The sequence below is a fragment of the Bidens hawaiensis genome, unplaced genomic scaffold (assembly GCF_021521415.1).
Source record: "Bidens hawaiensis isolate Kalapana, Puna unplaced genomic scaffold, B.hawaiensis_p1.1 tig00025672_1, whole genome shotgun sequence".
Taxonomy (NCBI): Eukaryota; Viridiplantae; Streptophyta; class Magnoliopsida; order Asterales; family Asteraceae; genus Bidens; species Bidens hawaiensis.
The window spans coordinates 91,049-106,043 of NW_027505058.1; the positions used below are offsets into that span (position 1 = coordinate 91,049).

General features: G+C 38.4%; 1 pseudogene across 1 annotated transcript; it reads right to left on the bottom strand.

Moving 5' to 3' along the window:
• Nucleotides 1-224: 224 nt before the first annotated feature.
• LOC143610311 (BAG family molecular chaperone regulator 4-like) lies at nt 225-8,610 on the bottom strand (annotated as a pseudogene). The gene is made up of 4 exons (XR_013149566.1): nt 8,347-8,610; nt 6,702-6,896; nt 1,683-1,829; nt 225-1,592 (listed from the first exon to the last, which is right to left on the bottom strand). The product of XR_013149566.1 is annotated as a BAG family molecular chaperone regulator 4-like (transcript).
• Nucleotides 8,611-14,995: the final 6,385 nt, after the last annotated feature.

Sequence of the window (14,995 nt, forward strand, 5' to 3'; positions counted from 1 at the left end):
CGACATAGGTCGTTGCATGTGCGTTTGCAAGCAATGGAAATCGTTCGTATCCACACCCGCGTTTGCCCGGATGCACCTCAGGCGCCATCAACGACTATAAACTCGTCCTACTCGACGACCAACTCCGCACCATTCCCCTCAACAACTATACCCCGAACTCGATATTTATTTTAGCAACTTTGCATGGATTGGTATGTTTATGTTCAACGGTGTGTAATCAGCTAGTGTTTTGGAATCCATTTACCCGTGCCTACAAGAAGTTATCACCTGGCCCGACTTTATATTTTTCCAAGAATTTTTCTCTCAATGCTGTCGGTTTCTATATGGACTCGTCTAATGATTACAAACTTGTATGTGTGATTGCGGGTAATATCTTTGGGGCTTATATTTATTCACACAGGTTGGACTCGTGGAGACCCATTGGATTTTTGTTTGCTCGTAAAGAGCCTTGCGTTTGGTCTTCGGCTACTTTGTGTGGCCAATGCCTTTATTTTACTGTGAGAGCTTATACGTTGGACGCTAAAAGTGAATGGTGGATTATGTGTTTTGATGTGGAGACGAAAACTTTTAAGAAGATAGAATTTCCTCATGTTCCAAATGGTGTAATAGATCGTGGTGAAAGTTTAGCCGTTCTCAATGGATGCATTCATCTGTGTGTGTCGTATAAAGTAACTATGTATTTGAAGCAGGGGGGTCTGTGGAGGCTCGATGCAGGTGACGATGGGTGGGTGAAGGTGGCTGCTTTCAGCGATCCGTGGGATAAGGGGCTTAGTGTTACAAGGCGGCATATATGCACGGAAGCGAGTGCTGAAGGCGATTGGCTTGTCGTTTTGGATGAGGAAAAGAATTCTTTTACAAAAGTGAATACAGAGGACTTTACGACACACTATCATTATTTTTGTTCTCCGAGTTGGGAGTATAGATCTAGTCGAATGATATATGCCGAGACTCTCGTATCACCCAATCCTTGATTGATTTCCTTTCTCGTATTTTCGTTTAGTTTCGGCTTTATGCAAACTGTCCTCTCATTTTGGTTATGTTTTTAAGATGACTTATGTCAGTATCGAGTTCATATTTTCATATGTTCAGTTTATTTTCTCAATTTGCTAACAATATCATGTTACATTAAACTATTAATAAATCCTGCAAAACTTTTTATTAATCAAATACTTTATTCAAACTGTAACCACAACAAACATTCACAAATTATGATAAAAAAAAATTTAAAAAAATCTCTCTTGAACTCTACCAGATGAACAGATAAAGAGTGGTTTACCACACAATCAAATCCACACCTTTTGTCTATCAAGTCCCAACCTTTATTCACTCAACACTTTGTACATCTTCCTACAATAACCATGGGACTATAAGCAAACACATTTACCATTCATTCAAACCGCTCCCAATCTTTAGTTATTTTAGTTGAATTTTGTACATGGTTAGGTGCATTTAGGCTCCCAACTCCAGAATCGAATGTTTCCCATTTTTGTCATTACTGAAACTGTAGACACATTGCGTTTGTCAAACCGGTTTGTATTCATGGTCAACTTTAGACCGTCAAGAATGTCGACAAAGCCCTGTACGCGATGCACCTGTGAAAATTCATCATAAGAGTTTTGTAAAGAATTTAACTTTCAACATAAGAAAGTAGTATGTTTGACTTTTATTTAGTCAGAGTCAACCTCGATTCGCCTCTGAGTTCTTGCTTCTCCTTCAGCCTCAATCCTATCCAGTTTCAGCAACTCCTTCATGAGTAACTCAGTCAAGACTTCAACTTCCTTCCCCATAACCTTGATCCCATTTTTAACAGATGTCTCCATGGCTGCAACCTAAAGAAGCACAAATAGATAAAGCTTTGAAAAGGTTGACTTTTTGACCGGTTTGAAGGTTTTGTCAAAACAAAGATGGATAGCCGAAATAGGAATCTGGATCCAAGATGATTACATTTTAATAAAATTAGTTCGTTTAAAGTAGGTCTATGATCAAACCGAACATTGTGTGAACCATTTGGCGGGAAGTTAATTTATTTAATAAATGAACAAACAAGAACAAAACTTTTTGCTCATTTAGTTAAACGAACATTAACACATGTCTCATCTGTTCATTTATGTTTGTGAACGTTTGTTTATGTTCATTCATTTAAATTCATTTATTTGTGTTCAATTATTTTCGTTCGTTTACGTTTAAGATATATTCGTTAATTTACTCTTGTTTAAGTTCATTCGGTTTCCAATTCATTTGAATTTTTTCAAGCCTGTTACAATTTAGTCTAGTTTTATTTTTTTTTATCCACACATACTGATGTTCACGTTTAATAATAACTGGCGTTTGCTCGGTTATGTTCGTTTATATCCGTTCGCCTGTGTAATGTTCGCTCTTTTATGTGCGTTTGTGTTTGTTTACGTGTGCGAACAGTTCATTTATGTTAGTTGTATTTAGTTATAATTAGGGTTTTAGCCCATATAGTTGGCTAAAGCCCATGGGCCTTTTATGGGTTGATAGCTATGGTTTATTTGTGTATAAATAGATGTAGTTGTTTATGTATTTCTCACACCTTCAAGTAATAAACATTACTTTCACTACAACCATCTTCTTTACATGGTATCAGAGCTACGGCTCTCGATCCAAACCCTAGCCGCGATCTGACCCGAACCTGAGTCTGACCAGCCGTCACCAGCAGCCTTCAGATCTGAAACAAGCTCCTGCCGTCGCCGGAAATTACTGTTCACGCCGGAAGTCACTGTTCACTGCCGGATTTTCTGTTCACTACCGGAAAGTTACTGTTCGCTGCCGGAAAGTTACTGTTCGCTGCCGGAATTAACGTTCACTGCCGGGATTAACTGTTCACGACGAGTAACTGTTTACGCCGGAATCTGTTCCCGCCCTTTACCCGCACTTGTTACTGTTCACAGTCAATTTTCAGTTTCGTGTATCACTATGGGCGAAAATACATACATGTATACATTTACTAAAGAGGAGCATGATCTTATTCAACGGTTTCTTACCTCCCAGTTGCCTCATCCTCAAACCAGCTCGGCACATTCAGGTAAACCTTCTAGCCTTGACTTATCATGGGTGATTGATTTTGGAGCCACACATCACATGACTGGGAATCGGGGTATTTTTTCTAGTCTTCAAAATGTTTCCCATGCACCGGTACGTCTTGCCGATGGATCTTCATGTCCCGTTCTCGGCATAGGATCCATCAGTAACTCGGAAAACCTAAAACTGTCTTCTATCCTATTTGTTCCTAAATTTCCTACCAGTCTTTGTTCAGTGAGTCAGATTACCAAACAAAACAACTGTTTTGTGACCTTTTACCCAACTCATTGTGTTTTTCATGAACTAGGAACAAATCGGGTAATTGGTACTGGTTTTGAATCAGGAGGTCTCTATCGTATATCCCCGTTTTCGCATCCTGTAGCAAACTTATGTGATAGCGCTGTCAGGGAGGCTCACTGTCGGTTAGGTCATCCCTCTACAGCGGTTCTAAGGCAAATGCGACCAGATTTACCACTTTCGTCTTTTAATTTTCATTGTGAGTCGTGTCAACTTGGTAAACATACCAGGCGTCCCTATCCCCCTAGGGTGCCCAATCGAGTCAGTTCTTGTTTTGAACTGTTGCATTCTCATGTATGGGGTCCTTGCACTATCAAATCTACGTTGGGTTTTGAATATTTTATTACCTTTATTGATGACTATTCTCGCACTACTTGGGTTTATTTGTTGAAATCTCGTAGTGAGGTATTTTCCATATTTCGAGAATTTAATGCTTATGTTCAAAACCAATTTAACACCACCATTAAAACTTTACGATCTGATAATGCTAAAGAATATTTTTCCACCGACTTTTCTTCATACTTAAAAACCAACGGCATTATTCATGAATCATCGTGTGCTTATACATCTCAACAAAATGGTGTGTCCGAACGCAAAAATCGTCACATATTGGATGTTGCTCGCACAATCATGATCCAATCACGTGTTCCTCATCGTTTTTGGGGAGATGCCGTTCTCACTGCCACATATCTGATTAACCGCATGCCCTCAACCGTTCTTCATGGTAAAACACCGTTTTCTGTACTATTTCCCAATGATGATCCATTTCCTCTCGCACCTAAAGTATTTGGTTGCGTCGCCTATGTTCATGACCATAGTCCAAAAACCATCAAACTTGATCCTCGAGCCATTCGTTGTGTCTTTCTTGGTTACTCACGGGTTCAAAAAAGGTATCGATGCTATAGCCCATCACTTCACCGATACTTTACCAGTGCCGATGTCACTTTTCACGAGTCTCCTTACTTTCCCGAGTGTTCCACTCCTGTTTCTGACCCGTTTCCCGACCTCGATATACCCACATCTCCCTTCATCCCCACCATTCCTGTGTCAATTCCTTTTACCGATCCAATCTCTACTGATTCTGACCCACCGACAAAATCTCGGCCACTGCTTTTCACATATGCTAGGCGGGGTAGGGGTCAAACATCAGCAACTCTTGATTCACACCCTGGCCACGACCCCGAAATACCCTCTGATACTCCGTCTACATCTGAGCAATCCACACCTCTCACTAATACATCCTTACCCGATCCAACAACCTCTGATACTCCCGTTTATGATCCTCCTGGTGCCCCACTTCCCGATATACCTATTTCCTTTCGCAAGGAGCCCCGGAAATGTACTCGTTACCCAATTCAGGACTATGTTGCCTACACCCACCTATCTCCTGAATCTCATGCGTACACCACTACCCTTGATTCCTACCCGATTCCCAATAATGTGACGAGCGCTCTCGCTCACCCAGGATGGAGACAGGCTATGGAAGATGAAATTGGGGCTCTAAAGTCCAATCATACATGGGATCTTGAAACACTTCCTAAAGGGAAGCGTATTGTTGGTGTCGTTGGGTGTTTACGGTTAAACTACACCCGGATGGCTCCTTACACCGCTTAAAGGCTCGGTTGGTTGCAAAAGGGTATTCTCAGGCATATGGCATTGATTACGATGAAACCTTCTCTCCGGTTTCTAAAATGTCATCTGTCCGTATTTGTATCGCTCTTGCTGCCATTAATCATTGGCCGCTCCGCCAGCTTGATGTCAAGAACGCCTTTCTTAATGGTGTTCTTGAGGAGGAGGTATATATGGAGCAGCCCCCAGGGTTCGTTGTTGAGGAGGAGGCCTCGAAAGTTTGCAGGCTACGTCGTTCTCTATATGGTCTTAAACAGTCTCCCAGGGCATTGTTTGGTCGATTCTCTAGTGTTATGGGACAGTTTGGGATGACTCGGAGTGCCTACGATCACCCTGTCTTCTTTAGACACCAGAAAGGAAAGAGGATTATCGTAGTTGTTTATGTGGATGACATTATAATCACAGGTGATGACGAGGTCGGGATTATCGAACTCAAGCAGTTTCTTCAGTCTCAGTTTCAGGTCAGCGACTTAGGTCGATTGAGGTATTTCCTTGGCATAGAAGTATCCCGCTCTCCACAAGGAATACTTCTCTCCCAACGAAAGTATGTTCTTGATATGTTAACTGAATGTGGCTTACTGGGTTGTAAACCTATTGATACCCCAATGCTTCCTACAAAGAAACTCCTCCCAAAGGAAGGAGATCCAATGAAAGATCCTGAGCGATACAGACGGTTGGTTGGTAAACTTAATTATTTAACCGTCACACGACCGGATATCTCCTTTACTGTCAGTGTTCTGAGCCAATTTATGGCTACACCATACACCGGTCACTGGGATGCTGCCCTTCGTGTCTTAAGATATCTTAAGACCTCACCTGGCTTGGGTATATTATACTCCGATCAGGGTCATTTTCGTGTAGGTGCCTTCACGGAAGAAGGAGATGGTCGGATATCAGGGTTCTCAGATGCAGATTGGGCAGGTTGTCCGATTTCTCGACGATCTACCACAGGATATTGTGTGTTTGTTGGAGGAAATCTTGTATCATGGAAGAGTAAGAAGCAACACACGGTTTCCCGGTTGCCGAATCGGAGTATAGAGCCATGGCAGATGTAACATCAGAGATGACATGGGTTCGTCGTCTTCTCAGAGAGCTCGGGGTTGTTTCTAATGACTTGATGAGGTTATACTGTGATAGTCAGTCAGCCATTCACATAGCCAAGAATCAAGTATTTCATGAGAGGTCAAAAAATATTGAGGTCGACTGCCACCTTATCAGAGATCGAGTAGTAGGCACACAAACTGATCCTCCTTCCATTCAACCAGTTCATGTGAAGACAAATTTTCAGCTAGCAGACATTCTAACTAAACCGCTCCGGAAAGCTCAGATAGATTTTATTTGTAACAAGTTGGGCATGATTAACATCTATGCTCCAACTTGAGGAGGAGTGTTAGTTGTATTTAGTTATAATTAGGGTTTTAGCCCATATAGTTGGCTAAAGCCCATGGGCCTTTTATGGGTTGATAGCTAGTGTTTATTTGTGTATAAATAAATGTAGTTGTTTATGTATTTCTCACACCTTCAAGTAATAAACATTACTTTCACTACAACCATCTTCTTTACAATTTATACTATTAACAAACGAACATGAACACACTCATTTTCTTGACGAGCTAACAGAAACAAGAAAACCATGTTCGTTCAGCAATTCGCGATCGTTTGTTCGGTTAAAGTTAAACAAACACGAACATGCCTCATTCGTGTTAGTTTAAAGTGATGTAAGCTACACAAACCTTGTGGGAGAGTTTATCTGCTTCGGCTCTGACTTTCATAACCGAGTCAAAGGCTTGTACAGTAGCATTATTCTTGCCAATAAGCTTTCTCTCTTTGCTAGCGTTCATCATCGGCCTTTTCTTTCCCTCTAAATAATAATCTTTGATCCTTTGCTTCTAAATTGATCATGCGCGCAAGAATCTTTTTTAGATCGCCTACATCATAATTAAACCGACATGTTGAGTATATTAATAAAGATTCATATGACCATCTAAGGAATAAATGCAATATAAGATCAAGCAACTTTGATCTTAAAAGTCAAACGGTCAACAATTGGTACACAATCAAGATTCTGATGCTAACTTGTGGAAAAGAACGCCATGAATGCTTGCAGGGTCTACGGTTAAAGCCAACAGTTACAATCACACCCAACTGTAAGTCAAAACTAGAAAAGTCAACAAAAAAAATGAAAACACAGAGTGTGAGTAATGATCAAAGACCAACAACAACAACCAACATTCAAGATGGCATTTTTATTTAAAAACTATATTAAAGATTCAAAATCAAAAGAACCAACAACCACAACCCTTATACAAGATTATTCAAAGATAAAATCTTTAATTAAAAAATTAACATATTTCAGTACCAATATCAGTGATCAATCACAACTAATCCAGATTAATCAAGGATGAAATCTTTAATATAAAAAGTAACATATTTCATTACTCATTAGATCATATTCTAGGGTTAAATTCAACAACTACAACCACAACTAAGTGTAAATCAAAACAAGAAAAAGTCAACAATATATGAAAATACAAAATATAATCTAAATGATTAACAATCAAAATCCAACATTAACAAGCCTCAATCAAGTTAACATTTTTTTATTCAAAAACTATATTAAAGATTCAAAACCAAAAGAACCAACAACCGCAACCCTTCAAGATTACTCAAAGATGAAATCATTAGTTAAAAAAGGTAACATATTTCCTTAATCACTTACATCATATTCTAGAGTTAAAGACAACTACAAGCACACCTAACCGAAAGTCAAAACTAGAAAAGTCAACAAAGCATAAAATACAGAATATAATCTAAATGAGTAATGATCAGAAACCAACATCAACAACCCTCATCCAAGATGGTATTTTTTTAATTCAAAAACTATATTAAAGATTCAAAATCAAAAGAACCACCAACAACCATTATCTTAGTTCAAGATTAATCAAAGATGAGATCTTTATTAAAAAAATAACATACTTAAGTACCCATATCACTGCCCAAATTCAAGATTACTCAAAAGATGAAATCTTTATTAAAAAGTAGCATATTTATTACTCATTAGATCATATTCTTGGGTTAGAGTCAACTATTACAACTTACAAGCATACCTAACCTAACTGTAAGTCAAAACAAGAAAAGTCAACAAAACATAAAAACACATAACAGAATCTAAATGAGTAATGATCAAAAACCAACATCAACAACCCTCAATCAAGATTACATTTTTAACTAAAAAAAACCATCTTAAATATTCAAAAGTCAAAACAACCCAAATTCAAGATTACTTAAAAATAAAATCTTTAACAATTATTTCAGTACCCATATCAGTAATCAACCCAATTCCACAAAAAAAAAAAAGAGCGTGACCAGAAAACTTACCAAAAGTTGAAGTTGAAGGCAAAGAAATATGATGATGAAAAGAATCATTTGACACTACAATATTAATAACTTGAGCAGCAGCACAACCCGGATCCGACCCGGATAACCTCTTCTGTACAAGCATACCACCAGGTCTTACTTCCCAATCAATAACACCACCTTGAAGCTGTTGCACAGTTGGTGCTTTTGGCTTGCTTCTTTTTGAAACTAATGTTGACCTTTTCATGGTTCTTTAACTTTGACCACCAAAAAGATTTGTGAAGAAATAATAATAATATTATTTATATGAAAGTGGTAAAAGGTGATGAATTGAGAGGTGGAATTGAATGAGAATTTGGTTGAAGAAGAGAAAGTGAAAGTGCAGATGATATGAAAGTGACTTACCACCAGTCCACCACCTGGTTAGGCTGAGGGGTCTGGGGCTCTAATTGGGGCTTTAGTGTGGGGCTCCAGCCAATAATATTATGACGTGTGGCAGAGAGAAAAACTGGATAAGGGGGGTGTTGGAGCCCCCGTTGGAGCTTCAGGCCCTGTGGAGGGGCTCCAGCGAATTTTTTTTTTTATTTTTTTATAAATATATTCAAACAACGTAATATTAAAAAAAACTCATAAATTATTAAAAAAAACACACATTAATAAAAAAAACACATTAATATCTAAAAATAAAATAAAAATTAAAGTACTAAAAAAAACATTATTCTTATTCTTCGGCTTGGTCTTCTTCGATCAACCTCTTTCGGATACGTTCCTTTTGCTTTTCCATTAGCATTTGATCGACCGGATTTAGGTTACTGAAGTCTCTAGTAAGGAAATCCAAATCTCTCATTCGACTTTTTTCCTTTTTGTCATTAGAGACCACCTCCATGGTTTTGTTGAATTTATTGAGGGATTCAACAAGATTGGCGATGTTTACGGCTTCCCCCTCAGCCGGTTTTTTCCCCTTGGCGTCCCTTCCCAATGGTCGCCTCCTCGGCGGTGAAGACGTTTCCTCCTCCGCAATGTTTAGGTCGAATCCAACGCGGCAATCCGACCCGATTGAAGTGCTATACGCTCCAGACGAACTAGTTTTAGTCCGTTTCGGCCGTACTTCCGCATCAACGTCCGGCGCCACCAGCTCAACCTACTTGGAACACCTTTTCAACCTCTCCCACAACTTTAAATCGTCCCACATCTTCACCGTCCCATACCTCCGCAAACACTCCTGCTTCCACTCTTCGACCGTGAAATTGTAAACCGCCAAATCATCACTACCACTTGGTCTCATACGACCGCTGTTCCTATTGAAAAGATTAGTAAACAAGCCGACAAATTTTCTGATTTCGGACCACCGACCCGAAATCATATCGGCGTTCCGCTCTGTACTCCCAACGAGCGTATAGAACGTCTCCCTAACCTTTGTCCAAAAAATCTTGCTCTTTTGGTAGTCGGCTGCAAAATGAATAAATAAATTAGATTTCCATTTAACTTTTTTATTTAACTTTTTTATTAAAAATCATTTTTAAAAACGTTAAAACAATTACCGCAACGCCGATCCTCAGAAATGACTATCCAAGCCCGACACAAGGCTTCCTTCTCATCCGATGACCACGGAGTGGTTTTCCGTTTCGTCCTCGGAGTCGAAGCCGGTCCCGACCCGTCCGTTGCAAGTTGTTTTTTCCGGTGGACGCGTCTTTTTGGTCCCGTAGCTTCACCGTGTGATTCTTGTGTCTCCGGAACAACAAAGTTAGGAGACGGTTGTGTGTTGGATGGTTGAAAGCCGGATGATTCTTGCGGCTCCGAATAAAACATCGGTTGGTGCGGTGACGACCATAAATCGTCGTCAATATAATCTGAATCTAGGTTTGGGTACCAATTTCCAGCCATTTTTTTAAAAAAAAATTGGGAAGATGGGTTGATTTTGGGTTTTATTTTGAAGTTGTGGTGATTGATATGGGTGAAATGGGGTATTTTATAGATGAAAAAACGTTTTTTTTTAATTAAATAAGAGCCCAACGGCTCTTTGTATATGTCCAACGGCTCTTTGCACACTCCCCTATGCCACCTTACTCTCTCTTCTGCCGCTATTCCACTCACGCCTGCATGATTTTTCGTGCTAGCGCCCCGGTGGTGTGGTGTTAGCGCCTGGGGGCGCGAGCGGAGGGGCTCTAGCGCCCCCGTTGAAGCCCCACACCCCTCAGCCTTATTGGTTCATTAGCGGTTGTTGGTCGGTTACTGTATGCACACTTTTTTATATATATATATATACACTTCCTACATAAAATAAAAATAATAATATTATTATTAATATCATGGTAATTTTCTATGAAAGGTCTTTTTTTTATGATGACACACCCGTGCAACTTTTTGTACATAATTAATTCACATATATATAAAATAATGAATATTTTGAATAATAATAATTCAAAAACAAAACCAAATAATAGAATCAATAGTTTGATTCAAAGCATATTAATGTGGAGTTTGTTGCTCATTTGTCATCTCTCTTGAGATAATTATTACTTTTTAAATTAGCATAACAAAAAAAAAACTTGTTTGTAGATGAGTCAACCCTTAGACACCGAGCCAAGGTAAGTTCGTTTGCTGGCTAGCTTGCTTAGAGCATTCTCATCTCATTCCTCATCTTAATACTATAATTACACTAAAAATATTACATTTCTCTCTCATGTTCAATTAAATAATATTTTTATACCTTTATCATTATAGTTTTCTCTCTCCTCTACTCACAACCAATCCAACAAATATTAAAAAAATAAACAGGGGCAAACAATGTTCTCCAAATGTTTCCCCAAATTTACAAAAAATCACTACATTTTTCTCTCCACCCTATAATTTACACTCACAACCACTCAAAACATCACCCTATAATTTACATACTCTCCTCACATAAATTTAGGGGATGAGATGTGAATGCTCTTACTCGTTTAAATATAAGGCCAAATTTTGATGTCATATAAATTATAAGTTCTACAAACGTGAGGTGGATTTAATTATTTAAATATTTGAATATGCTATATTATGATAGAATTTTGTTGTTAAGATAAGACAAAAAAAATTACCATAGTTTTAACTTCATATATTAAGTGTGTGTAATCTTTAATTAGTCTTGATAGTTTTTATAAAAGAAACATGGTACATTATTTAATGTTATATATGATACTTTATTATGTGATGAAAGTGAGATATTATAATCCTTATTATTGTTTTATTTGAAACTAATCAAATGAGTATTAAAATAATATAATGTTATATTCAACAATGGACCCGTTTTAAAGATCAGGACAACATTTTTATTGTGATATATATTGTCTACGATATAATTTGAATAATTGTGGTAGAATTTATCAAATTCTATATCATAGGATGATAACGATATAATATTTAATAATAAAAAATGAAAACAAGGTTAACTTTTGTAATAATAATTAGTGTTCATCTAGATTTAAAAGGAGTATTGTTTCTTCTAAATATATTTCTAAACACATGCAACATTTTAAACATTAATTTCCTGGAATATTAGATAGCGTTAGAGTGTGCACTTTGGGCTTATAGGAATTGTCTAATGACATGACGAGATCAATACTTGAGAGGTGATCATGAACACCGACGATTATGCTTGAAGCGATAACCTCTCAAGACCTATGGATTTTTCATGCATAATTTGATGTCGTCGATTCTAACAACAACCTCAACATACTCTATCAACTGTCATACTCAACGAAGTCATACATGGATTCACACAAAAGTGTCCATGTGAGGTGAACGAAGTACAATACAAGCATGAGTATTATCTTCTAGACAAGATAAAATCGGGCAACATTTGTGAAATCATTTGCTTATCCACAAAACAAATAAGGTTCAAGACGGCATGAGAGCGAGAAAGAAATGGCGTGGAACAAACATTTGGTGTCCTAAAGACTAGGTATGCTATCCTTGTACGGACAATGCATCCGTTCAAAATTATAAATATAATGTATGTTTGCATTATATTTCACTCTATTATCGAAAGATGGAGGTGTTTGTTTTAAATATGTAACAGATCCTCAAACTAATGAATAAATAGAGATTAATATTCTTAGAAATTTGTGTTACGAGGAAAGTCACAACGCCCTTCAATTGGATTTTGGGGAGCAGATTGCAAACACCCACATATCCAATCTAGACAATGTAAATCAATTGCTTTATTCTTTTTTTATCTCTTTTTATTTAGTATTTTATTTTTTTTTATTAACGAAATGATTTTAAAATAATATTTTTTAAATTTAAAATAACTTTATATTTAATAAAATTTATTAATTTGGATTAGTTTTGGGTTATTTAATTAAAAATGATTTAACGATGGGAAAGAATGGATAGAGAACGTTGTTGTAATAATTACGTATGAGAGAGAGAGTTGTGGGATGGGAGCGGTGGGATAGACGCATATCCACCGCCTTAAGAACCAACTCAGATAAGTGCCTATTATAATTCGAATATCCAAAGCTTCATAAATGATGAATTAACTACAAATCATGAATTGTAATTTAAATATCCAAGGCTTTCTTTAGATCAAAATTCCGTTTTCAACCAGAACTATTTTTTATGCATGTAGAGACGGGTGATTTTTAAGCAAATTTTAAAAAAAATTGGTCTTTTGTCCAAAAAAGAAAAGAAAAACAGCAACAAAACAAAACGTTAATGGTGATTAGCAACACCAATATATTCATGCTTTTTTTTATTGTATAATTTATCATATAGACTATAGAAATGTGGTGTATAATATAACTACGATGTACAAATAAATCATAGCCACTAAATGATGACTATACTCTTTCATATACAAGATGAAACAAAAGAGAAGAACTCACATAGAAGGCCATATAAAATAAGGTAATGGATATTTATGGAAGTTACCTTATTAACTGTTAACATAACTAATACCAATCTAATTACAAGGAAATAAATCAGATTTATTACCAGGTATAAAGATTGCTACAATTGGATTGACTCCGCGATCACTATTTGTTACTTGAATTGACAAGGACAGGAACAAGAGAATGTGAATTGCGTATAAAGTTGGAAAATCAAGAATCGAAAAATGCGAGAATATAAGTTAATAACTATGGGCCTAATCTACGGAGGCCCAAAATTGGTGAGTTTAAAGTCCTTTATTTTATTATTAAAAAAGTAGGCCCAACCCAGTACATAATTCTATACGGAGGCCCAAAGTTATTGAAGAGGTAGGTCCCCGCAAAGCCTAGTTGGACCCGCAAGACACACCTTGAAGAGGTACGTTTGCGCAAAGACCAGCTGGTTCCGCAGGACCCACCATGCCCAGAGATGAAGACCTTACACGCAGTAAGCCAGCTGTTCCCGCAGGAAAGCCTCCCTTGGTACAGTACCCTACCTGTTCTCGCAGCTGTGGGTACAAGCCAAGAAGGAAGGCTACCCGCACTAACAGTGAGGCTACACACATAAGGCACTAACTCATACTTCAGCAATGTCACCTGAGGAAAGAATGAGCAAGGCGGGAATATTCCCGCCCAAAAGAGCCAGTCCGTACGCTTCTGGAAGATCTTTTGTACTATACCTGCCAAGGTATGGACAAAATAGACAAGATCTGACAAAAGCAGCCCATGAACCAATCACAGGGTGACAGCTCACCGACAATAGTACGAGGAGGAGCACGCTCCAGTACAAAATGTCACTATCAGCCGCTGCCTACCCACCAACTCCCATCGTGGCACGTACGTAGCCTGTAGTTGGTGGAAAAGGAATATTATATACAGCTGGCCGTACCTGCTTGGAAACCTACCTTCGGCTATAAATACTCCAACACCTTGGAACGGTATCATCATCTTATCTTCTCCCTAGCTATTTCTCTCAATATACACTTATATTCAGAGCAATCTAGTCTGATTCTCACGCCGGAGGGTGGTCGCAAGGAGGACCCCCCCTTCTCAGTGACGAGCTCATGGTGTCTGTTTTGCAGGTCGAGAAGAATAACCATCTTTGCCGGACCTAACCCTCGTGGGAAGCATCTAAACCCTAAGATTATACGTAATCTGCCGGGGTCATTTAGTGTTTCTTCATTGGCGCCATCCGTGCATTAAGCTAGAACTAATTTTTCTCAGTTTTTTCAAAACTTCTGGAAAGATGGTTAAGGTTACTCCGATGCCAAGGCCATTGAGTGACCAAGAAACTCCGGTAACCACAACCCCAGCTACTGGGGGAACACCGGTGAATACACAATTTTTACGAACACTACCCCGGTTACCCAAGCGGGGGCAAGTGCAGTAAACAACCCTCCCCTAGGATTCACTGATACCCAGGTAGAGAAGCAACAGACGAGGCTTCCCCGCCAAACACTGGATCAAGTTAAAGCTTGGGCGGAAGCACGTCAGAAAGAATTCCAAGCTGGCAACAGGTGTCAGGATGGCGCGTGACATGAAACTCGCGCCCACGCGCCTGAAAAAGCGTCCTGATTGACCACATGCTGTCACGTCGTCATAACTTCCTGCACGTCCTGAAACCGTCAGAAGACGCCAACGTCCCTTCAGCCGTTTGGACTGTCCTTATCCTTTCACCAACTCTTCGAATTTCAGAAAGATTCAAAAAATAAGAGGGAATATACCCCCTTACCTTGGAAAACAAGAAACCATAAGACAAGTTC